The sequence below is a fragment of the Rosa chinensis genome, chromosome 6 (assembly GCF_002994745.2).
Source record: "Rosa chinensis cultivar Old Blush chromosome 6, RchiOBHm-V2, whole genome shotgun sequence".
Classification (NCBI taxonomy): Eukaryota; Viridiplantae; Streptophyta; class Magnoliopsida; order Rosales; family Rosaceae; genus Rosa; species Rosa chinensis.
In genome coordinates, this window is record NC_037093.1 from 26,930,792 (window position 1) to 26,957,176 (window position 26,385).

Below are 26,385 nucleotides of genomic sequence, written 5' to 3' on the forward strand. Positions count from 1 at the left end.
CTTCCTATCGTTACGGGGAGATAGGAACATAAATGTTCAATAGGAACGACAGGAATTATCGTGGTCTGTCCCCACTCTGTCTCATCTTGATCCCCGAACCGCACAGTCTGAAATTCAAGTGCGGAGAATTCTCGATCTTCAGAACGTAGCAGAATAGATGCCTGATACTTTTTCTGATATCGTTAAAGTGACGAGATCACACATACCTGCTGCAAACGTGCCTGCAAGGATTAATGTCCCTAAAATTAGAGGACATGACGCCATCTCAAGGGAAACTGAGCATAGCGCCAACGTCCCCTGTCATAGTGATGGTGATGTTGTGGCTAGGCCCACGGCTCCTGCTAGGAAGCGCGGGAGGCCCATAGATTCGATGGATTCTCGCTCAAAAAAGAAAGCGAGTTTGGCATAAAATAATCCATTAATCATCGATGTGAATAATCCATCTCATGAGAATATCCCGGATTATGGTTATGTCTAAGAGACATCATTGGGGGACGCTCCAATGTCAGAACCAATTCCAGAGAATAGTGAGATCTCCATGAATTACACTAGTGTACATGAGATGATGGACAAAAATTCTATGGCAATTGATGATGCATTTGCATATCATGTTGCAAAAGGAATTATAGAATATGATGATGTTGAACCTCGCTCTATTGAAGAATGTCAACGAAGAGCTGATTGGCCTAAATGGAAAGATGCGATCCAGGCTGAATTGGATTCACTAGCAAAGAGACAGGTATTTGAGACTATAACGCAGACACCCCCAGATGTAAAACCTGTTGGCCATAAATGGGTCTTTGTTAGAAAGCGTAATGAGAAAAATGAGATGGTTAGATATAAAGCCAACCTCGTGGCTCAAGGTTTCTTGCAATTCCCTGGAATCGACTACGAGGAGACATATTCTTCTATAATGGACGTTATAATGTTCCGCTACCTTGCCAGTTTGGTAGTTTCTGAAAAACTTGACATGCAGCTTATGGATGTGATTACAGCATATCTCTATGGGGATCTAGATTCAGAGATATATATGAAGGTCCCAGATGGACTTCAATTACCCAAGGCAAGTGGCTCTAAACCACGGATCGCGTTTTCAATAAGATTAAAACTCTCACTATATGGATTTAAACAATCCGGACGGATGTGGTATAACCGTCTAAGTGACTACTTGATTGGGAAGAGATATATTAATAATGGAATATGCCCATGTCTGGATTTGCAATCGTAACAGTTTATGTCGATGACATGAACCTAATTGGAATTCTAGATGAGTTAAAGGAAACTGCTAAATATTTGAAATCCAAATTTGAGATGAAAGATCTTGGGAAAACACGGTTTTGTCTCGGTTTAGAACTCGAGCATCGTAGTGATGGGATTTTGATCCCTCAGTCTGCATATACTCATAAAATTCTAAGGCGCTTTAATGAAGATAAAGAAAAGCCTATGAGTACTCCCATGATCGGCAGTAGTCTTGACCCCGGAAAAGATCTGTTTCGACCAAAGGATGAGGAAGAAGAATCATTAGAGGTCGAAGTGCCCTATTTAAGTGCAATAGGCGCATTATTGTTCTTAGCTCAATGCACAAGACCAGACATCTCCTTCACAGTGAACTTGTTAGCTCGACATAGCTCTGCGCCAACACGTCGCCATTGGATTGGTGTAAATACAATATTTCGATACCTAAGAGGTACGATTGATATGGGCCTATTCTATCCCTACAAAGAGAAAAGGAATGACTGAAGGATGAATCGGACCAAATTGGCTCAAGAGCCATCATCCAAAATGCCATGGTCGGCAACATTGCCGCTGCCACCACCAAGGGTGGCCAGCCTCACCCTCCTCCACTCCATCAAAATGCCAATGATGTTTTGATGGGCTTTGCTGATGCAGGGTACCTCTCTAACCCTCACAAACGCCGCTCCCAAACGGGTTATGTCTTTACCATGGGAATTACTGCGATATCTTGGAGGTCTACAAAACAGACCCTTATTGCTACTTCCTCAAATCATTCAGAGATTATTGCTCTACATGAAGTTGTGCGTGAATGTATATGGCTAAGGTCTGTAATTAGACATATTCAAGGAAGTTGTGGTTTGAAGTCTACCACGGATGAACCTACATGCATTTATGAGGATAATGCAGCTTGTATTGAGCAAATGAAGTTAGGTTTCATCAAGGGTGACAACACCAAGCATATATCGCCTAAGTTCTTTTACAATCAGCAACAACAATCACTTCTAAAGATTGAAGTGAATCAAATCCGATCAGAGGATAATGTAGCGGACTTATTCACTAAGTCGTTACCTAATTAAATCCACCTTCGAGAAACATGTGAAAAGCATCGGATTGAGAAAATTATCCGAACTCCCATGATTATAGCAATCAGGGGGAGATATCGACATCAGGGGGAGTTATGATGTCTACATGTTCGATCTCGAAGAAGTGAAGGACGTGTTGTACTCTTTTCTCCTCCTCGAGCTTGTTTTTATCCCACATGGTTTTTCACTCGAGCAAGGTTTTTAACGAGGCAACAGACGAAGCGTCACCACCAAGTTTGAGCGACACAAGGGGGAGTGTTGAAGGAAAATCAGTTTTGTGTGTCTATTCAAACTAGGATTAGTTTCATGGTTGTAATAGGAGAGAAGGTTCTAGAATTCCGAGTCCTACTCATATTAGTTTTCCTTGTAACATTAGAACATGTACTTTGTAATCCCTATATATAGGGCTCCTATTCTCAATAATGAAACACAATTCTCTCATCAATCTCTCTTGAATTCTTTCTTCCTTAAACATGAAGGATATAATTCCTTCACCAAGAATTTAAATCTCCAAGGCCCTTGGATTTTGCCAATGACACTACTCGAACCCCATGTAACCATTTGAAACTGCTTGGTATGCTCAGTAGTTTGGTAGAACCCTTCCCTTTATGCAACAGCTAGCTTCAACCACCAACACATCTGCTTATATAACCAATATTTTAGAAGAAGCTTACAATACACAAAGCAACTTTAAAGATTGAACCTGCTTTGATACCAAAGTAGAATAAGAGAATTCAATATTCAGGAATGTTTTTGATATATTATTCTTCTCACAATTAGAGTTATATATATGAGTGCTTCTATTCATACCTCCTCATTTAGTTTTTAGACCTCCTCTGATTTATGTAAAATTTTAATCTCCATTTTACCCCTGTGTGAAAAGGAAGAAAAAAAAAATTATTCCAATATAGTCATCTCTCTACCCTTTGTATGCAACTTTGATCACAATGCAGAAAGCTCAATGATATGAGCATTTTAATGCGACGTTTTAAATGTTATTTCCTCATATTTACTTAGTTATTTCCTTAAATAAATCAATTTTTAATAAAGTTTCTATTTTTAGGTACCCTGGAACAAATGGAGCAAAAATGAGCTGAAATGAAGAAATGAAGTTTTCCTGGTCCAGCCAGGAAATCCTGATCCTACACGGAAATCCTGGTCCAGCTAGGAAATCCTAGTTCAACTAGGAAACTTAGTCAAAGCAAGACTCCTGAGTCAACTAGGAAGCATGGTCGGAAAAATGAAGAAAAATGGCGAAAAGTGAGGAGTCCTGAAGGCAGTAGGAGACCACACGTGATACGTGCAAAAGCAATCGCCAATTTAAACCCTGAAAAATATCATCATTAGTATAGAGCAAATAGGGTATCGTTCAAAACCGGGGATTGAGGGGTGCTACTTGTGAAATGAATTTTAAGGAAAGAATATACAAATTTACACAATTTATTAACAAACATACAAAGCACACGAAAATAACAAAGTTAGAGAGCAACACATACATGTTCATATGAAATTAGAAGATAAAGAATGAAGAAACTACAAAATATACAAGTGCATATATATATATATATATATATATATATATATATATATATATATATATATATATATACAGATCCTATCCAGAGCGGAGCTCCGCTTTGAAAATTAACGTGTGAAGTTCGAGTTTTGCGTCACTTTTCGGTCGCATATCCAAATCTCGACTGTTCTGTTTTTAAGTACTAATGTATAGATCATCCCTGCAAATTTTCAGCAAAAATGATGATCATTAAGGCATTGATAATTGCCTTAAAGCTAGTACGGTTCAGGTTGACAAATTTAGTTCGTCCATTGGTTTAAGCGAGTTAGATACCTTAACGATCATCAATTTGGCTGAAAATTTGCAGAGATGATCTATACAATAATACCTAAAAACGGACGGTTGAGATGTGGATATGTGACGTAAAAGTAACCAAAAACTCGAACTTCACTCGTTAGTTTCAAAGTGGAGCTCCGCTCTGGATAGGATCCATATATATATATATATATATATATATATAGATTCGTAAGAAAGGTAGAATTTAAGGTAGAAAAGGTTTTGGAAATCCTACTCATATTTATACACATTTTACAAGTCATAGTTATATTAGAAATCCACATACAACAAGTATTACTAGTTATGTACTACTTAGGATTACTTAATTATTAAGAAAACAAATTAAAGACCAAGTCAAACAAGAAATCCTAAGTCAAAACTAACTCTAACTACTTTTCCTAAAAATAAGGAACCAATCCCTAAAATTAAGGAGGACATCCCTTAAAACAAGGAAACCCTAACAAACTCATAACAAACACCAAAATTAATTCTTAAAACATACTAACACATATTACTATTCACGGAGTCACTATTCACGAATTTTAAAATATATTTTCATATTATTTACCTTATTATTTACATGAACATGCATCCTAAAAATCCTAAAATTAATTTTATTTATTTACAAATATACAAAAACATCAAGAATATAACAAAGGGGGTTTTTAAAGATTGAAAACGTACGTAAATTTTCAGAAAACAATTAAAAATTAAAAATCATTTTATTTACATAGGTGGGAAAAGAAGAATTTTCGAAGAACAATCTTTCAAGAACTAATCAAGAACAATTCATTCATGCAATCTTTAATCTTTTAGTTACCATGGAACGATATCAACCAAGAAACAAAGTTACAAGCGTCCAATGTCCCTTATATGACTTCCCTTTACACAATTGAGTAGAACAAGTGCCTAAACAATATATTTCAAATTCACACAATCGAAGCGACTCATAATCTCATGCATTCAAATCATTAAGAGCACGTGAAAGTTTAGTCAATAAACATGCAAATTCAAGTACTCAAAGCAAGTCTTTTCATTACATGCATAATCTGATCTAGACCTTTGTACAAAGCCTTTACTACCATATTGAATTAGGATCAACAAGCATTCACCTAATTACTAGCTCGAATTACATGCAATCATCCTAAGTTGCGCACCCAAAGAACAAGAACACATAAAAGTTTTCTATAAAATAAAACCAGATTATCATTCCATATTTCGGCAACCAAAAAATATCAAACACACATAAACAAATCAAACATTGAAAAGAACATCAAAATCGCATTCAAAAATCAGATTGTCAACTCATGGTTTCGGTTTTACACAAAGAAAAACAAAAACAGCAATTCTATCTAACAAGTTACAAAACTGAGAAGAAAACATGATGAAGTTGGTATGAACAACCCTTAGTCACATCCCAAGGGACCAAAGCAGCTCCAAGGTGGTGGCACAAGGTGAAGATCACGGCAAAGATGGAGGATGGCACGGCTAGGAACTTGCAAGATGCGAAAACCTGAAACTCAAGAGCAAACCGGTGAAAACGAAATTGTGGAGAATAATGTGTAACCCCTGGATGTCTAGTACACTAGGTATATATAGAAGGACGTCCAAAGCACTCCCAATTCGTTTCTACTTGGTTTCTCCAAAGTTGTATTGATCTAGGACTTCTTTGTCACAAACCAGATTTTCGGCAGACTTGACCTTAGTGCACTAAAATGGCCATAAATTCTTTTCAAAAATAGATATCAACGAGCTGTAAAACTTTCTAGAAACTAGATATCTGTAGCTTTCTAACCATATAAAGATCATAATTTTCTGAGCTCTGAACGATTTATGACATGCCTTTGAAGTTGACTGATCTGCACAAGCAGTTTTCCGAATCTGTAAAGGATTTGACTTTTAATGCATCACTTGAGTCCAATTTGGTTTTCCTTTGCATCACATGCCTCTCACATGCATTCCACGCTTATTCTGAAGTAGAAACGTCAAGAACCTCCTAAAACCTTCGAGAATCTCACGGCAATTCCAATCCAAACTCAACTAGAAATCCAAGCTCCACATTGCTTTGCAATTCGAATTCTTTGAGACTTCCTCCTCATGTGCACGGCATATGATCTTCTTGAATCTTCTAGATGTTTCATGGACGTTCCATAGACTTCTCCTAGCTTTCACAGTTCTCCTAGTATGAGTAGAACTCCATATGCTAGTAGGTTTCCTAGTTGAATACAAACTTATTTTCTGCGATTCTTCCACACTCTTTCGGAACCTTCTTGAGTAATCCTTATCCGACAGGGACTCCTTATCATACTAGAATTCCTTATCTGAGTAGAATTGGGTTTCCTTGTTCAAGTAGAACTTCTAATTTCCGCGACTTAAGAGTTTGAATCCAAGTCAGCTTCTGATTCCTACTCCAACTGGGATTCCTTTTCCTAGTCAAACTGGGAGAACTTCCATTCCTTCATTTCTTTCCATTTCTGCGCCCTTTGTGCCTTCCTTAGCCATTTTTGGACTTTGAGACTCCATTTTACCTGAAAAACACTAAGTTAAATTGATCAAGATAAAGGAAATAACTTAGCAAAATATAAGGTTTAATCATTATAAACGTCGCATTTTATGCTCCTATCAACATGGCTTGAAGAAGACTCAAGAAAGCTCAAGATCCTTCTAGAATAATTGTGATTTTCTACAAAAGAAAGAGACCTAATTGATTTAGGGTTCTTTGGACGTGAAAAGAGTATTTTTGGGAATTAAAAATCTTTTTGCCGTGAAAAATGGATGGAAGGATCATGAAGATGACGTTAAACATGGAAGGATCTAGAGGATAAAGACGCCATGGAGAGTTTTAAGGGATTGCAAAGTGTGTCCAACAAGAAAAATGTGAAAACAAGTCCAGATTCATTCCTACTTTTACTCAAGATTCTTTGGCTGAAATTTGGAGAGAAAAATCAGATTAAATCCTTATAAATTTGGCAAGAATATATTTTTGAAAAATTATGGTCTTTATTCACTTAATTTTGGAGGCTTCTGATTGGTTGGATGAGATAGCAGAGCTGACATGGCATTAATTCATTTGTTGAAGCTATGTGGAGCAACCAGATAATTCCTAGAAAATTAAAAGAACATTCATGAAGCCTTGGAGACTAAGTTTCCGTCCCCTATATATACCACCACCCTTGGGATGTCTCACACACCTCTCCCCCTCAGAAAATTCTAACGCCAAAATTCTCTCCACTCTCTAGTTTTCAAGGCTTTGCGTTTTCAAGCAAAGAGAAGAAGAGAAGAAGAAGCCGTGAAGCCTCCTAGCCGCCACCATCCACCTTGTGCCGTGAGCTTTGAAGCCTTGCTTTCAAGATTCAAGATCAACGTCTCAAGCCTTCCACCATTCATTCCATTCACGGTGTAATTCCATCTTATTCCTTGTAACCTATTTTAGGTTTTCTTTGTTTTGATTTTGTATGAACTTGAATTCTAGTTAACATATACGTTAAGGGCAAAGTTTAATCTTATGTTTTGAAATAAATTTCGATTCTTATAGTTGTGATTCTAAGTTGCTTTTGTGAGTTTGCTCAATTGATTTTGCTTGATTGAAATCCTTTATGTGCTAATCTTATTTGGTTCAAAGCTCTTAGGATTTGCATGTAATTGGAGCCAGATTTAGGTAAACAATTCACCTAATAGTTTTGTAACCCTAAATTGAAAGTAGTAAAGGCTTTGGGCAAAAGTCGAAATCAATTGAGGAGGATTGCAAGTAGATGAACTTATTCATACTAGGTTGTGCACTCAAGTTGACATCATTTCTTTGTGCTTATTGCGTTGAACATGTCTTGATTGGCTAACTTTTTAGACATTCTTTCACTTAGATTAATTAAAGAAGGAAACTAAAATATGGGAAATCGTTTGCTTTTAACGTTTCACATGGTCAACTCCTCTCTCATGGCTTAGATAATCAACTATAGGAGTTCTAATTGAAATCAATCATATGAGTTTGGGTTTATCTTTTGTACCTAACGTCCACCTTATCTTATATATGTATTTTATACTTTTGTTTTATTTCTTTTTCATTTTCGATTTCCTAATCCTAAAACCCCCCTTGTTGCGTTAACTTGTATATATTCTTTGTTTTATTTTTGTAAATTATACTTTTTACTCTTAATAATTCTTTATTTATTTTACAATTACAGGTGTACCCTTAATCCCCAGTTTGAACGATCCCTATTTACCATATACTAACGATGACATTTTACAGGGTTAAATTGGGTGCTACTTCTAGCATATCACTCAAACGAGTGGCACCATACGAATTGCATTTCCTATAGCAAAGGAAGATACATAAGTCTTGATGCGTTGATTATTTTGTATTGGATCTGATATCGTGAAGACTGGGAAAAATTAGAATATGGATTTTTTTGTTACTATGCCTTTTGTGTGTGTGTGTGTGTGTGAGAGAGAGAGAGAGAGAGTAGTTTTTTTCCTTCTTGATCCATTGCAATCTGATATTTTTTTCTTCATGATCCATTTGAGGGAAGAGAGAGATGAAGACCAGTGCAATGGTGATTCAGTTTTTTCAAAAATGGAAAAAAGTCTAAAGAATAAACGAAGATGTATGAATAGAAGCACTCTATATATATAAGCACAAGTGATATTCTAATAACAAACAATATTCCTATAATTACAATATTACATGATATTCTAATTAAATAAGGTTTCCTACAATAAATACATGATATTCTAATTACATAAGGATCCCTACAATACAACGATTTTACAAATTAGGGCTTCAAAGTTTCAAATTTAGGGTTTTAGCTTTTAGGTTTCAAGATTAAGGCTCGTACTGATAAACGTGTTTTAGGGAATAGAAATATGAGGGAGAATGATTTATACTTTCATTGACAATAGGAGTCTTTTTATATAGAGAATTACAAACAAAGAATCCGCATCTTACAAGGAAACTGAATCGTACAATGATGGAAATATCTCAATAGATATTCGTAAAACTAACTCTATTACAACTCTAGCAAGTAATTAGAATTTGGACTATACACACAAATTAAATGTCCTTAAACAATGAAAACAATAAAATTGCTAACCGTACAACAGTACAAAAAACATAAAAAGTTTTTGGCTTCGATTCAATTTTTAGCTTGGTTAACTACAAAGCACTACCAGACAACAAGTTTTTTGACAACAAAGTCCACAACCTTTTCCCTTATACAATTAAGGACACACACTATTCTCCTTTTACCTCTTTTTGTTCTTTACACAGTATCAGCTTATATTTTACTTTTCCAGACTAAACACAGTATCAGCCTAAGGACTAGCCTTCAACATGCCACAACTTCACCTAACGACTTCCTGTCTAAGCGGCTACTACCAGGGCGGAATCACTGCTGTCTTAGTATGATAAGGGTCAGTCTTTTATAGCAAAACAGAAAGACTGCTACTGCTTACTAACTGCTACTGTTACCAAAACATAAATGCAGAAACAACAAAATATTTTTGTGACAGGGTACTGGGTACAAACTGAATTTATTTATTCAAACATAAATACAGATACAGAACCCAGAGCCTCACTCTTGGGCAAACAGCTAGAAGCTGCTTAGCTACTCATAACTTGATTACAAATACTTACTTGGAGTCAGATGCACACTTGCATTAAGAGACTGATAGAAAACCTGCTAGTGCTGCTACTATGGCTTTCTTATTTTTTGAGAGAATCTGATTCTGCTCAATTTTCGAATATCAGACTGATGTTTTCTACTTCGAATGCCTTCTAAGAGAAGCTAAAGCTCCTTATATAGGGAGCAGAACTCAAATTACAATTCAAAACAACAAAATGTACAGAATGACTCCGTGATTTCCTGCTTTCCTTAGTGCTCCTGCTGGTGGAGGTCGGCCGAGGAAAAAGCAGATTCCTTTAGGTGAAATGTTTTTCACCTGCTTTTTGAAAAGCAAAAGTCACTTTTGGGAAAAATACAAAAGAACTTTAGGTGTTTTCTACACCTGCTACTTCACATGTTTTCGTCAGTTTCTGAATTGTGACCAAGGACAAACGAGTCGTTATCTGCCTGGGCCATCCTTACTGTTGTTGCATTGTCTTCGACATCTATATCAACATACATCTTGTAGTGGTTGTCAGTTTCAAGCTTCTCCACCCATCGTAAGCATGCCAGTGTCGAATCTATCTCCTTTCTAGTAAGAGATAGGAATAAGTCACTGCTGACTACGTCAGGATGATCGTAAGCAGTGATGATAATTTTCTCTCCTGCTGCCAGGAAGGTATTGTAGGTATCCTCAGAGATGATCTTTTTGATATATTCTAGAGTCATGGCCTTCATCCACGGGATGCTTGAGTTTGGTTGGCCATTGTACCCTACACAGGCTGGTTGAAGATATTTCCTTTGAATAATTCTTACATAATGATAAGGAGGAATATATTCAACTTCACCATTTGCCTTCTGGATCCATTCTGGAGGAGTGGATCTGAACTTCAGTCGAAGCATACAATCATTTTTTCTTACATTTTTGACTGTATTGATAATGATAGGTGGCAAACCTTTTAGATCATCATTTGTTTTAGTCCACAGATTATGGACAAAACCATTTTCAACAAGCCAGAGCTTGTGTTCTTGAGGATGTTCACTCTGAACATTAACCAGGTATCTTCCAACATAAGGACCTGAAACAATAAAGAGAGTTGGAGGAACTAGGTTTTATGGATTATGTCTTCCTATCAGACTATGGAATTCATGCCAGTCTGATTCATTAAGTGCCATGACAGGAATTCTAGCACTTTCTGGACTTTCAAGGAAGAGAATTTTTTCTTTTCTTACAGCACTCTGCTGTATATGACTTTCTTCAAATTGTGGTCTGGCGTTCTCATATAGTTCTTCAGCTAGTGCAAAGAGTGCCGGGAACATTAGACCACTGCTTCTTTCTTGAAAAGCAAATAAGAGATTATCCAGGATTGCTTTCTGGTGATAAGCTAGTCTCCTGCCAGTTCTGAACACAGGAGTGTCAAAAGTTTTTAATTCATAATTAAAAACATTTATGACTCCAGTTGGAGTTGGTTTGCTTTTTGGCAAAGCAGCAGCCGTCAACGGTCTTGATGAGCCTTTACCGTCTGCCGTTTGAGACGGGCTAACCAATCCTTTACCCTGAGATTGATCAGTTGAGGCTAGTCCTTTAGGACTTAGCAGAAACCTTTTAAGAACCTTTTCTTTGGTTTCCATAGGATCTTCTTGAAGCTCATGTTCTTTCCCAGTCCTTCTGCTTCTGGGATTACGACCTTCGTCGTCTTCTCTTTGGCTGAACATTGCCATTTCCCTGGTCAATGCGTCTGGAAGATAATTCTTGTTTCCTGCAATTAATTCAACATCATATCATATTGGTTAAGAAATAATTGCCAGTTTGCTAATCTTCCTCTATCAGCAGCTTTATCAAGTTTGAAATTTTTGAAATTCTTTACTCTGGCACAATCGGTGCGGACAGTAAAGGGTTTTCCAAGAAAAGCTGGAGAATTTAAAATCATTTTCTTGACAGCCAAAATTTCCTTTTCCCCTGTGGGATAATTCAGTTCTGCAGGGCTGAACTTGCCACTACAAAATTTACAGATCTTTTCAATGTTAGTTCCAGGAGTCTTTGCCAGAACCACACCGGACCAATAATTATCGCTCGCATCTGTCTGGAGGATAATTTCATCATTCTCTTCTGGTTGTTGAAGAGGAGGGAGGTTTTTGCAGAGATTTTTTATCTGCTTCACGATTTTTTCATCATCTTCTGTGAAGTTCCATTTTCTTTTGGAACTTGTCTTAGGAGATAACATCGTTGTTAACCCCGAGATTTTAGGGATGGAGTCTCTTCCATAATTTATGACACCAAGGAATCTCTCTAGACTCTTAGCATCAGGAATTCTATCTGGGAATTTCCAGATCTTCTCAAGGATATGAGGTTGGAGTTTTATGACTCCATTTTTGATGTTTATTCCTAGGAAATCAACTTCATCGAGGATAAAGAAGATTTTCTTTTCTCCTAGGATAATTCCATGCTGAACTATCAGCTTTACTACCTCATGGAGGTGTTTCATGTGTTCTTCTTTGTTTTTGGAGAAGACCAGAATGTCATCTATGTAGACGACACAGAACTCCGCCACATGCTTGAAGATGTTGTCCATCTTTCTTTGGAAGATTGAAGGAGCTTGCTTTAGACCAAAAGGCATTACTAACCATTCGTAATGGCCTTGTGGTGTTCCAAATGCAGTGAGAGGTATGCTCTCAGGATGCATCTTGACTTGCCAAAAACCCGACTTTGCATCGAATTTCGAAAAGACTTTGGCTCCTCTGAGCTGGTTAATCAATACTCTTACTTGAGCAATTTGATAACCGTCTTTGACAGTCTTTTTATTGACATCTCTGTAGTCAATAACCATTCTAGCTTTTCCTCGTAGGTTTTCTGCATGATTTCTCACGTAAAATGCTGGAGCATGATGAGGGCTAGTGGAAGGTTGAATTAATCTCTTGTTCAGGAGATCTTCAATATCTTTTCTGAATTCTTTTTGATCTTCTTCTTTGTAATGAGGAATGGCTTTGACATGGCAAATAGCATTCATGTCATGCAATTTCAATTCACAGACCACTGGGTCTTTTTCCCAAAACTTCTGAGGATCTACGTCGATATTCTGTTTGAGTAGATTCTTGATTCCTTCAAGAGTGGGAATTCTTTGAGACTCAAGCTTATTCTGAAGGTGCTTGAGGTTATGCTCATAGATGAAACTAGCTTCTTCTTCTTCACTAGTTGTTTCTTCTTCTTCTTCTTCTTCAGTAGTTTCTTCAACAAGTACTTCTTCTTGTTGCTTGATTTGAAGTATGGTTTCAAATTTGGGTTTGTAGGGGGTAGGATCACCACTATTCTGGTGCAATCTCTGATATTGAGTAGTGAAACCGGGACCTACCACAGTTTTGGCTTGTGTGAGGCGGTCTGCCCAGAACACCCGTTCCCCTTTTCTGAAGCCTATCGCTTCTTCATCCTAAATGAATCGCTGTTGGAGAATAAAATCATTTCCCAACAAGAAATCAGATCCTTGGCCTTCAGATTGCCAAACATTCTGGATGATAAATGTTCCTCCACCAATGGTGATATGAACATTTTTTGCTACTTTTTTCATGGTGAGATGGCTTCCATCAAATGTAACACCAGTAGCATATTTTTTCTTATCTTCTCTCCAGAGTTCATCTGGAATTGCAAATCTTTTTGCCATAGTAAAGCCTGATCCATTATCCACAAAGGCATGTAGATGATATTTTTTATGATCAGGGAATTTCAATCCAATCTCTATGTAGTTGCTGTATCTACTTGTAGAGACGACCTTCGATTGTTGAAGCTCATTTTCTTGAGCTGTTTGTTCCTTTGGAATGAATAGTTTACATTCTTCTTTTGGAATAATTTCTGGTGTTTCAACCAGTTCAATTTCTGCATCGATTTCTTCATCGATGATTTTTTCTTTTGGTTTTGCGGAAGATGGTTTCATGACTTCTTGGAATAGAGTTTCTACCTCTTTCGCCTTTTGCTCAGCGAAATATTCTTCATATTCTTGTTCAACCAACTGGCTGACAAAGCCATTCTTGGTTTTTCTTCTTGCTTCAACTATGAAGCATTCTTTGTGATAAGTCTTTTTTGACTCTTCACAAAACATGGGGAGACCATTCTTTTTGTGACAAAAGCAGTAATCACAAACGAATGTACCAGGGTTCACCTGATAAGAAGACATTAAAGCTTCCGTTTTGCTTTCTTCCCAATTTTTGATTCTCAAGACATTCATTGGTCTGAAGTACTCTACTTCAGAATCTGTCTCAGACTCAGATGACTCTTCTTCCTCAGACCAGGCAGAATAAACTGACCTGTCGTCATCTTCATTATCAGAATAGGCTATTTCGTAGCCTTTCATGTTAGTTATTTCTACTATATGCTCATATTCTTCGAAGAGAGCTTTAGTAGATCTTTTACCCTTTTCAGGGCATTCATTGGCATAGTGCCCTTCAGCTTTACATAACCAACATCTGCAAGCTTTCTTGCTTGGTTGTTTATGCTGATGAGTATTCTTCTTTTTCTTGAAGAATTTCTTTTTAGGATCTTCATCCTTTTGTTTCTTGTAATTGGAACTCTTCTTAAATTTCCAATCCCTTTTTTGATTACTCTTTTTGAACCTTTTAGAGTAATATTTTTCTTTCTTTTTTTTGTGGAATTTGGATTCATGACATCCCCAGTTTGTGGGCATATCTAATATTCCATAACAGAAATTTTCAACTCCTTTGAGTTGTTTCTTGGCCATCTAAGCTCTAAGATTGGCTTTGCATTGCTCTTTTAGTAATTGCCGGATTCTGTCGGCAATTCCTCCAACTGAAAATCTTTCAATTGGTTTTTCAGCTATGCTTTCTCTCACAGCTGTTTTCCATGGTTCAGGGAGTTTTCTGTGCAACAGATTAACTAGATCAGTATTCTCTAGTTCACCAATTGTACAGTAATATTCTTGAAACTCATTCAAGTATTCTTCGAAATATCTCATGTCACAGATTTTGAGAGTGTAGATATTCGATTTTGCCGTTTCTTTGGCTTTTTCACTCAGATTTGAAAGATCTCCACAGAACTGATCGTACAGTGGTACTGCAAAATCATACGGAGATTTTGAATTTTTGATTTCTTCAAGCCAGTCTCTTCCTCTGGCAGTTTCTTTGAAGGATAGGTAATACTTTTTTGCTACTCCAGTGAGAGTAGTTTCATAGTACACCTGCAGATCTGGTGCTTCAAATTTGCCAAGGGTGAGTGCAGAAGCCATCATCAGGCTGTCTACCCATTGGTCAATGGTTTTTCTTTTGTCTAGACTCTTGTCTAGATTTAACCATATTCCATAGTTCGTGATAGGAACTCTAGGCAGATTGTCCTCTGGGACAAATCTTTGGGAATTTCTTTCTCCTTTTTTACCCGTGGGGGCTTTCTGAAATGGGAGTTTTATTTCTTTTTTTTCTCTGCTAATGAAAGTTCTGGAGGTTTCTCCTTCTTCCATTTCAATATCTTGATAAGGAAAGACTTTTCTTGTCTCTCTGGATTTGTATTCTTTCATCTCTTCGAGTAGTTTTTCTAATCGTTCAGGATTTTCGCAATTCTCAGCTTCTTCATAAAGATCATAGAGCTTCTTAGTTCTGAACATATGGACTGGTCTGTTCAGATCAGCTTCCAATTCTTCTTCAGAAATTGGTTCTTCAATAGTGGGTTTTGTACTACTGACACTAGCTTCTCTAGTGCTGTAGCTTCTTCTCAGAAGATTATTCTTATTTATCCTGAGATTCTCATGACATACATCACTTTTTCTGTGATTGTCAAAATTAAGACTAATTTCTCCAGTCTTTCTACTCTTGTAGATCTTTGCTTTTGCTCTTTCCGGTTGCCTTTTTGGACCGGATAATTTCCATTCAAGAGGAAAAGTTACTTCATTCCAAGTAACTTTATGGATTTGCTGTGAATGGTTCTTCTGATTGGTGAGGAATCCAGTAGTAAGACCTGGGATATTTGTTATCCTTGTCTTAGGGGCTACTGTAGTACTCATCAATTTATAGTATATTCTATATACTATTGCAAGTTCTTGCATTTCTTCTTTCATTGATGTGTCATCTGTCTTGACTCTCAGTCGGAGACAGTGAGCTGCATCTTTCAGGCTGGTGGTAAAGTTGGGGAAGCAGTTGAAATATGCTATCTGGTCGCACAAGGATGCTTCAAGTGTCCTAAACAAGCTAGCTTGGAAGTCTGTTAACCTATTGTCCTGTAGAACACATAGGACTGAACAATTTATTCCTTCACGAGCAAGCAGATTTATGCCTACTTGGACTGCTCCAATATGCATAAATTGATACTTTTTTCCTTGAGCTCTGGCTACTTCTGCTGGAGTGATCAGTAGAGGATCAGTCTCTCCACCTGCTGTTGCTGGGGTTGTAATCTCCAGTAGTTTAAAATGATGGCTATCCATCAGATCAAATTTTCCTTTTCTGTAGATTTGTTTAAAATCTAATTTTGGGATTGAGGAGTTTTTTACCTCTTGTTCAATTTCGTTGAATTCGAACTCTTCAGCATTAAGGAGCTGTACTCCTTTCTTTTTTTCAAAGATGCTTAACATCTTCATTTCTCTTTTTTCCGGGTTTTCATACCGGATACTAGTCTGACTAGTAGATGGTTCCAGAAAAATCATGTTTGGAACACGATTTGTGTCTGGTTTTTCTAATGGTTTGAATCCATTAGTTTTCTTTTTTACTGTAGGCACTCTCTTGTCCTTCAGTATATTTTTCATAGAATCTAGCGTTTTTTGCTGTTCATTGATTTTTCTACTGACAACTGTCAGCTTTTCTTCTTCCGCTTTTGGAAGTTCCTTGATATAATCCAGTTTGTTTTCCAATCTTTCCAATTGGTGGATTATAGCTGGTAATTTTTCTAGATGAGTTTGACATTTAGATATTTCTAGTAACAGCTTTTGATATTTCTCATCAGAAGTTTTTAGTAGAGAATTTATTTTCTCTAATAACAATTCTGACATTGTCCCCATTAAGGAGGGGTTCTCCTTTGAGCTATATTACAAGCTCTGATACCAGTGATGTGCGGATCTAACCAATGCTCAAATAATCAAGAGGTTTTTGTTCCTCTTCCAGAACATCTAAGAGATTATCTATCTCCTCTTCTATTCTATAGATTCTAATCTGTAGTCTATAGATAATATCCCAGTAATTGGGAGAATCTCTACTAAGATTATCTCTATAGGTTTTTAATTTTCTCAATTTCTCTCTCTCTTTTTGCAGTTCCTTAGTAGTAATTTTGCAGATAGCAATCAACTCAAGTCTATCAACAATCCAAATTATGAATGGTAAAAATAACCGTTTACCTTCGAGTATAGAGGATGGATTTATACCTGCAATATGGTTAAACAAACAAATTCAAAAGCATGGACCCACTACGCTCCGTCAATTTTCTTTTTACTGAAGGGAAAGATTAAAACTTAAAGAGAAAGTGAAACTTGCTAAAGACAAAATGTCTTTAAGTGTAAACTTTTGTCCTTAGATGTATAAAACCAAAAATTGAGGAGTTTTTTGTGTTTTGGACTTCTACTAGGAGGGTCTTTGTAGTTTGTTTCTTTTTTTTTTTTCAGTTTTGCAAACCCACCTCTACATAAAACCATCGTCACAATTTATTAAAATCAAGATAATATCAGAAAGTTATAGTCAAAATTTATTTTGCTGGTCTGTTTAGATATTTGATGGGTACAAATAGTTAAATAGTTAACTTGAGCTCTCCTCCTCTCGGCCTCCAAAAAAATTCTGTTCTTCTTCTTCTTCTCCGTGTGAGCGATTGGAGTTAATTTTGTTACCGGGGAGAGATCTGTGAGCAGTAAAATGGAAGAAAGTAACTATTTTGAACAATTCATTTGCAGAAAGATGGCTTCGTAGTTGTTTTGGTTTAATAGTTGTGATTTGAGTCTGTGTTTTGGTGGTTTGGTAGGGATGAAGAGAATGAAGAGAATAACAGACGAAGCGTTCGCTTCTTTTCAATCATTGCCGCTTGTTTCTTCGCGCGGTGACTCGTGAGTCTTAATCTCTCTCTCTTTTTGTGCTCTGTTGCATGATTTTTGAAGTGTTGAATTGTTTAGGTTCATGCTTGGTTTTGTGGTTTGATGAGGTTGATCATTAGCTTATTTTGGTCAGAGAGAGTGTTAATGTTCCTGTACCGAACAAAAAAAGAGTTAATCTTCCATCTCAGAGTTCATTATGTTTGTGTTGTTATAGGCGATTAGCCTTGAGCGAATAATTATCAAGAGCATGTTGGTAGCATATGAACTATAGGAAGAAGTTCTATGTACTGACATTTTTGATGTGCCATGTATTTCGGCAAATATGTTGTTGCTAGCGTTGGAGTAGGTGCCTCACAGAAATTGCCGACAAATGATCCTCTTACATACATCAAAGAAGTGGAGGACACCTTTCAAGACCAAAGAGAAAAGTATATTATGTTTCTTGAGGTCTTGAAGGATTTCCCCTTCAAGCCTCAAAGGTAACACTATACCCGTAATTTGTTCCGTTGTAATATATAGTTTGGTGATTTAGCTGCTGATGGATTTTTGCTAATATTACCGTCTCTTTCAGAAATGACATGGTAGGTGTCATTGCAAGAGTAATGGAATTGTTTAAAGGGCATACCAAGTTACTTTTGGGGTTTAATACCTTCTTGCCAAAGGGTTTTGAGATAACTCTTGAGGAAGTGGAACCAATAAAGACAGCTTCACAGAAATTGTCGATGAATGATGCTCGTACATACATCAAAGAAGTGGAGGACACGTTTCAAGACCAAAGAGAAAAGTATAATATGTTTCTTGAGGTCTTGAAGGATTTCCTTTTGAAGCCTGAAAGGTAACACTATACCCGTAATTTGTTCCGTTGCAATAGATAGCTTGGTGATTTAGCTGCTGATGGAGTTTTGCTAATATTACCGTCTCTTTCAGAAATGACATGGTAGGTGTCATTGCAAGAGTAATGGAATTGTTTAAAGGGCATACCAAGTTACTTTTGGGGTTTAATACCTTCTTGCCAAAGGGTTTTGAGATAATTGTTCGGAAAGTGGAACCAATAAGGACAGTTAAGCCCGGACAAGCTATCAGTTTTTTAAACAAGATGAAGGTGAATATATAGTATGGTGTTTCTCTCTTTCCCTAAATCACCTACTAAGATTTATTACTTACTGATTGATTGAGGGATATCTGTCCTGCAGAAACGTTTCCAAAACGATGAGCGGGTATACAAGTCATTCGTCAACATAGTGAATATGTATGTAAAGGAGCACAAGGACGTAAATGAGGTTTACCAGGAGGTAAAATTTGATTGTTTAATGGTGCTGAGTCATTGCCCTATTCTTTTTGACGCTTGGAAATATTCCTCCTCCATGTTCTTAGTAGTTTATGTGAACTTTCAGGTTGCTTCTCTATTTGATGACCAACCAGATTTGCTGGATGAGTTCACTGGATTTTTACCACCAGATATGTCAGCAACGACTTCAACTAATCAGGGGCAATATGGTTGCAGTGCATATCCCTGTTTTAATAAGCAGAGCTCTGCTATACCCACTTTGCAACCAATGCCTATTGGCACGGTAATTACATTGTACTTTATCTTATTTTCTGTTTCTGTTTTACTTAGTCATTTTTAATGGTTTGCTGGCTTCTTTTTACAGCAACATAGGGTGGATAAGATTACTTCTCATGGTGATCATGATATTAGTGTTGATCGTCCTGAGCTAGATGATGACAACGGAATGATGAAAGTACTGAAGGAGCAGAGGAAGCGTTTTTCTGAGATGGAGAATAGGGATAGGAGAAATCATGACCATGAAGATAGAGAACTGGAGACTGATAACAACAGAGACTACAACTTGCAGCGTTTTCCAGAGAAAAAAAATCTTTCAGGAATGTTGAAGGTTTTGGAGCAAATGCTAACTTTAATCCTAATGATGACAAAGACACCTTGAAGAGTGAGTGAGTAGGTCATGCTACACAAATGTTTGCATTCAGTAATTGACAAACATTTTCTAAAATTTGTTGCATTTTTTGTTTGTTAGTTGTTGACATATTATAGGTTAGACGAGCTGTGTTCTTGATGATTATTGTGTGATGAATGTCTACAAAAGTTAAAAAACAAAATGCACATTATTTGTGTTTTTTGGGTGCAAGAAAAATTCCGCTGGTCTGAAAGTTCTTCACTAGGATTATCTGCTTGTTTGAATATTTGTTCATAAACCAGGACAAGCTTTTGTTTTCCCGTTTTGTGTTGGTAAGATTAGAAATTTTCCAAATGGCAAGTTGATGTTCCTTGTTTGCTTACTTTTATTAAATCTCAGTGCACCATCAGGTGGCGGTTTTTAAAATTTCTAACAATTTTAGCATCTTTTCATAAAGCAACTGTGCTTATGGTGGTCTCTTATTTTATGTCAGGCAAGTACAGCCAGGCATTCGGTTTCTGTGAGAAAGTTAATGAGAGTTTGTGCAGCCAAGATGACTACCAGGAATTTTTGAAGTGCCTCCGCAGTTATAGCAATGGGATTATTACAAGGAATGATTTACAAAATTTGGTATGTGCTACTATGCTATACCCAATAGCTTGATGCTTCTAAAGTCACACATCATCTGCTTACACTTTGATCACACTATCCCTGATCTATTTTGATACAGCACTGTCTTTTAGCCAAAGAAAATATTATCCGTGATGATATTGCTTCGATTTTAAGTTGTTGTTGTTGTTGCTGGCATTTTTTTTTTTGGTGGGGTAAACCCCTGCTCATCTCAGGTGACTGATTTATTGGGAAAATATCCAGATCTTATGGAGGAATTTAATGATTCCTTGGAGTGCTGTGAGAATATTGGTAACTTTCAAAATACCATTACATAGAAGTGGTTTTCTTGTGGTTCTTTATGGGTTACGTTGTATCTTATTGGATATATTGTTGCAGATGGGTTCCTTGCTGGTGTAATGAGAAGTATGTACTTTAATTGTTCTTTTACTGTAATATTACTCATATCTGTTTATCTGTTTTTGTTAGTATAATTCATTTTCTAAATGGCATATATGAGTTGCCATGTGATTTATTAGGAAGTTCTGTTTCTTTGCTAATCTGAGAACCTTAATGGCTAAAATGTTCATTGCAGAATCTCTGAGTAGTGATGGTCATGTATTGCGATCAGTGAAGGACAAAGAGCCAAAGCGTAAAATGGAGGGAGTGAAAGAAAAGGAAAGATACAAGGGGAAGTATTGGGCAAAATCTATTCAAGAGCTTGACCTCTCTAACTGTGAATGCAGTACTCCAAGCTATCGCCTTCTTCCGGAAGATGTATGACTTAGTTGTATTTTCATATAGGATTATATATCAAATCTTTGGTGGGCAACTCATTGGTGCTTGTCATTTTGCAGTATCCAATCCCCTCGGCAAGCCTGAGATCAGAACTTGCCGCTCAGGTTTTGAATGACCATTGGGTATCTGTGAAATCAGGTCTTCCAGAAGATGTATGACTTGGTTGTATTTCATATAGGATTATATATTAGATCTTTGGTGGGCAACTCATTGGTGCTTGTCACTTTGCAGTATCCAATACCTTCAGCAAGCCAGAGATCAGAAGTTGCTGCTCAGGTCTTGAATGACCATTGGGTATCTGTGACTTCAAGAAGTGAAGATAACTCTTTTAAACATAAGCGCAGAAATCAGTATGAAGAAAGTCTTTTCCGTTGTGAAGATGATAGGTAATTTTGGTATATGTCTGTTTTTGTTAAAATTTTTGGATTTCACAATATACGGTGATAAAGTACAAGTGAATTTGTAACTTTTCATGCTCAACCTTTTAGTATATATTTTCACGATGATGAGCTTGCATACAATTTCTATTACACATCGATGTAAATCTGTTTTGATTTTGTAATATATATTTTTTATAGCTCATTTTATGTATCGCCAACTTGATAATGGTGGCATGTTCTCTCTCGTATGGAAATTCATCTTGGATTTGATGTTTGGAAATTTTAGGTTTGAGCTAGATATGCTGTTGGAGTCAATGAGCTCAACTTCTAAGCGAGCAGAGGAACTGTCGAACAGCATGAATGAAAATAAACTCAGTATGGAAACTCAAATTCATATTGAAGACCACTTTACTGGTTTGTGTCTCTAAGCTGTTCTATAATTCCTTAAATGTTGAGCGCATATAATTTTGGTATTCATCGGCGCTGGTTTTTATTTTATTTTATACTCTATTGTAGCTCAAAACTTGAGGTGCATTGAACGTTTATATGGTGACCATGGTCTTAATGTGGTGGACATACTGCGGAAAAGTCCAACGCTCGCTCTGCCTGTCATATTAACCCGCCTGAAACAGAAACAAGAGGAATGGACAAGGTGGAGAGCAGATTTCAACAAGGTTTGGGCTGATATATATGCTAAGAACCATGACAAATCACTTGATCACTGTGCTTGATTCTCTTAGGTTCGGGTCTTATTGCTTGTAAAAAACGTTTTGGCCGAGATAGCCAAGGGACTAGGAACAAACATCATTTTTGATGAGTCTTGCGCGGGGTGCCAGCACACGGTCAAGAGACCAAGTGTGCAATTGTAGATGTAGTGCGCGAGCGCGAGTGATTGAAAGCCGAGGAAGGAACAAATCCTGGCTAAGGGTTCGATGCCTTGGGGACAATGACTTTTGGGTTTATTCAATGGATGAGTCACGAATGGTGATTGGTAACTGAACAATTATGTCAAACTACTCCTTGTGCAAAGGCATAAAATGTAGAGCTAAAAGGTAAGACAGTGAGCTTTAGACTAAGGTTGGGAAAGTAAAGAGCAATAAAGTAACTGAGCGATAACGTAAAGAGCATAAAATAAATGGCATTAAAGTAAACAACTGGAATATAAAACTATCACCAAAAGTAGCAATGAAAATAATTGAAATCGTACTAGGTTATAAAGGAAACAAAGTAAATTGGCTTGAAATTAGTAGAGCAAACAACTAAGGAACAACATTGAAACTAATCTAGAGCTAAGAAAAATAAAAGGAAATTTATAATGGAGTTTTGATTGCGGTTGTGTGCGTCCCCTCTTATTTTTTTGTCGTTGCTTCTTTATATGGAGGTTAAATTGCTGGACGAGCAAACTGAGATGAAGTCTTTCTCTTGAACTAAAAAAACTCTCTGTATTTATCCAAGTAGGCTACGACTTCTTTAACTAACTTAATTAGGCCGTCTCTAATAAGAGGGGCATATTGAGATCTCTAGCCTTTTTGCTAAACTATGGGCTCCAATAACAAAAAGGCCGAAGGGTTGTCTAAAGGAAGGTGGAGAGGTCTAAAAATATCCATATCAGTGGCCTTTGACTTTTGTGAGACCCACAGAAAACCAACATCAATTATGTCAATTATGCTTGGCTTCTGATGCAATGCATGTTTGATTGCAAACATTTGAAAACAAATCCAAAAGCCCATAATAAATAACGGTCGTAATCCAACGGTATATAATCAAGAGCTTAATTAAAAATTTTAGAAAATTACATACAAGTGTCATTTTGAAACTTAAATTAACTATAAGGCCACCAAAGTTTTATTGTACACATAAGGCCACTTGTATGTTTAAATTATTTACACTCTGACAATTTTACCCTTTGTGGAATCTTTTTCCTCCGGCCAAAACAAAAAGAAACTCTCACTCTCTCTCTCTTTTTTCCCCGATCTCTCTTCTTCTTCTCTTCCCTCTGCAATCACCGGAAACCCAATTGTATCGACCCCTTACATCGATCACAGATCTCTCTCTCTCCCTCCTCCCTAATTTCAACGAAGCCCACTCCAATTTCAACGAGAAAGCTCTCCTTCTATTTCTCTGTTGCTCCAATTCGAGCACCACTGCCTTCACGTCTTGGTCTTGACCTCCGATCCCCGCGACCACCAGCATGGTGCTACCAGACCTTGCACCGCCGTCGTCACCTATTATAGATCGAACGAAAACAAGAGAGGAACAGGCAGATCGGGAAGTCGTCGGCGGCAGTCTGATTTCTGGTTGATAATCGTGATCGGAGAGGTGATAGGAGAATCGCGACGATGATGAAGGTGCATGGCGAGGACAGGCGAGGCGAGGCAGCCCAGGCATCGACGACATCGTTTAGGGCTCAGTTTGGTATTGACTTGAGCTGCTGGAACTGCCTCCTAAGCCGCTCAGGGCTCATCGTCTAGTAGAGCGCGATGGTCACCGACGCCGGACTGAAATCTAGACCTCACCGGTGGCGTGGAGGCTCGAAGCGAGGCAAAGGTAGTTCATTTGCTCGGCTTGCTTCCAGATTGCTTCGCACCGGTGTTTTGGGATGATTCGTAGTCGTCGAGGTCCGATCTGGCATTCAATTTCATCTATGAGGTGAAGGTCTGGATTGGGCTTTCGAATTGAGTGCACTTGCTTTCAAGAGTATGATTTGAATCATGGCAGATGGGTTAGATGATGCAGAGAGAATGATGCTCTAGTGTAGCTTTTGGTAATTCCTATGGATTTTATGGCTTACTCTAGTGAATGATGCTCATGAATACAAATTACGTTGATGGATTATGATATGTGCAATACATTCAAAATTGAGCAGTGCATGGCTTCAACATTGTATATTTATAGTTGTTTTGATTTTTCATTGTGGCTTTTGTGTTAGTTGATAATAGCTTTCTTAGTCGATGATAGTAGTTTTGTTAGGCTATGGTAATAGTTTTTGGTGCTGGTTAAGTAGTTTTTGGTGAGAGTAGCTTTTGATGTTGGTGAAAGCAACTTTTGCTGTTGGTGAGAGTAGCATTTATTGCTGGTGAGAGTAGTTTTTGGTATTGGTGACAGTAGTTTTTGTTGGTGGGGATAGTAGCTTTTTGTTTTGGGGAGCATAGGTTATTTGGCAAGCTGTAGCTTTTATTGTTTGTGATAGTAGCTTTTGTTATCTCAACGGAGGTTGCCGGAAATCTTACTAAAGTAGCTTTTGTTGCTACTGACAGTAGCTTTTATTGCTAGTGATAGTAGCTTTTGTGACCTTGCCGGAGATTGCCGGAAATTTCATCAGAGTAGCTTTTGTTGCTAACTACAGTAGCTTTTGGTGTCAGTGACAGTAGCTTTGTGGTCACTGGAGTTGATCGGAGACCCGCCGGAAGTTGGTCGGAGGTCGGCCGGAGACTCGCCGGAAGTTGGCCGGAGAGGAGAGAGAGAATTAATGTTGATTTTGTACTATAGTGGCATTTATGTAAATATATTGATTTTTAATATCCAAAATATAACACATTTTTTAATCTAGTAGCCTTATGAAGGAAAAAACTAGTTGGTGGCCTTATGGCTAAAAAAACATTCTATGATGCACTTATATGTAATTAACACAAAAAATTTAAACATGCATGCGGCTGACTAATCGTTGTTCAGTTTTTTTTTAATCTTTTTATATAAATTCCTAACGTTAAGATTTGTATTACCAAGAAAAAAGACGATCATTTTTCCCCATTTTACCTATATATACATATTCTATCTTCCTAATTTCTCACACTTTCTACCATCTCTTTTAACACTTCTACTTATTTGAAGCATGTCTACTCTTTTTCTCAAGGGTGTGAATTGTACAAGAAAAAAATATGAAGCTCTTTGTGTTGCATATATGAAAGTCTCTGAAAATTCTACGAAGGGATTAGGCAAAAAGGAAAACGGCATTTGGAAATAAGTGGAGCAAAAATTAATTGATGGCTTCAATGTCAATCCTCGAAATACAAGATCGGATGAACGTTATAAATCTCGATGACATAAATACCTTATCCAAGTATACCCCTTAAAATGTATTTCTTTTTCTCACAAATTAATTTTAGTCTAAATGAAAATATTATTAAAATAAAATGAAATCATAAAAATTGAAAAACATAATGTAAAATCATAAAATACTTCAAAGGGCTAAAATTTAGCCATACCTTACTGGAGATGGTTCACTTGTTCATGAATAAAATAAAGAATAGTATTTCTGGGGGCAAAATTATAACCCTCACCCCAATATAGCTCTCTCCTACAGGAAATAGACTTAGCACCAGATGAATAAGAAAGCTAGCTAATTATATAAGCTGCATGTCCGTGGCTTCACTTACATTCCTTGTTCAAAGTCCCACTTCATGTATAAGTCTTTTGACTCATTTATCAATATAACAATTAACAACCTAGCAGCTCATTTAACCCATTTTCTTATCCAATTTAACAAATCAATGCATAAGCGCACTCCTTAATCGTTGCAAATACTATCCAAGCAACATCAAAGAGATAAAATCTCTTCATGAAGCACTTATCCTCCAAATTAAGATAATTATCATCAAAAGTAATTATCTTAATTACCCACAACCCTAACTCCCAACAAGGAAATTACTCACAACCCATAATCATAGACATTAAAATTACAAAATTCAAGTACAAAAGAGAAGAGAAGTGTAGGAGAAAATAAGAATATTCACAAATAACTAAAACTGTCTTGAATTACAACTCCCACAATTACCCAAGTGTTGAATCTTGTAGAGATTGAAACATTTGATTAATCCTTAAAGCTTTGGGTGAGTGAATCCTTCAAATTTTTAAAATAAAACTAAAGAAAATATGAAAAAATGAAGGAGGAGGAGGAGAGGGCAGCAACCCT

The 26,385-nt window shown here is 37.0% G+C and overlaps 1 pseudogene; it reads left to right on the forward strand.

Annotated features, from left to right (window-relative positions):
• Nucleotides 1-17,452: 17,452 nt before the first annotated feature.
• Nucleotides 17,453-22,473, forward strand: LOC112173670 (annotated as a pseudogene).
• Nucleotides 22,474-26,385: the final 3,912 nt, after the last annotated feature.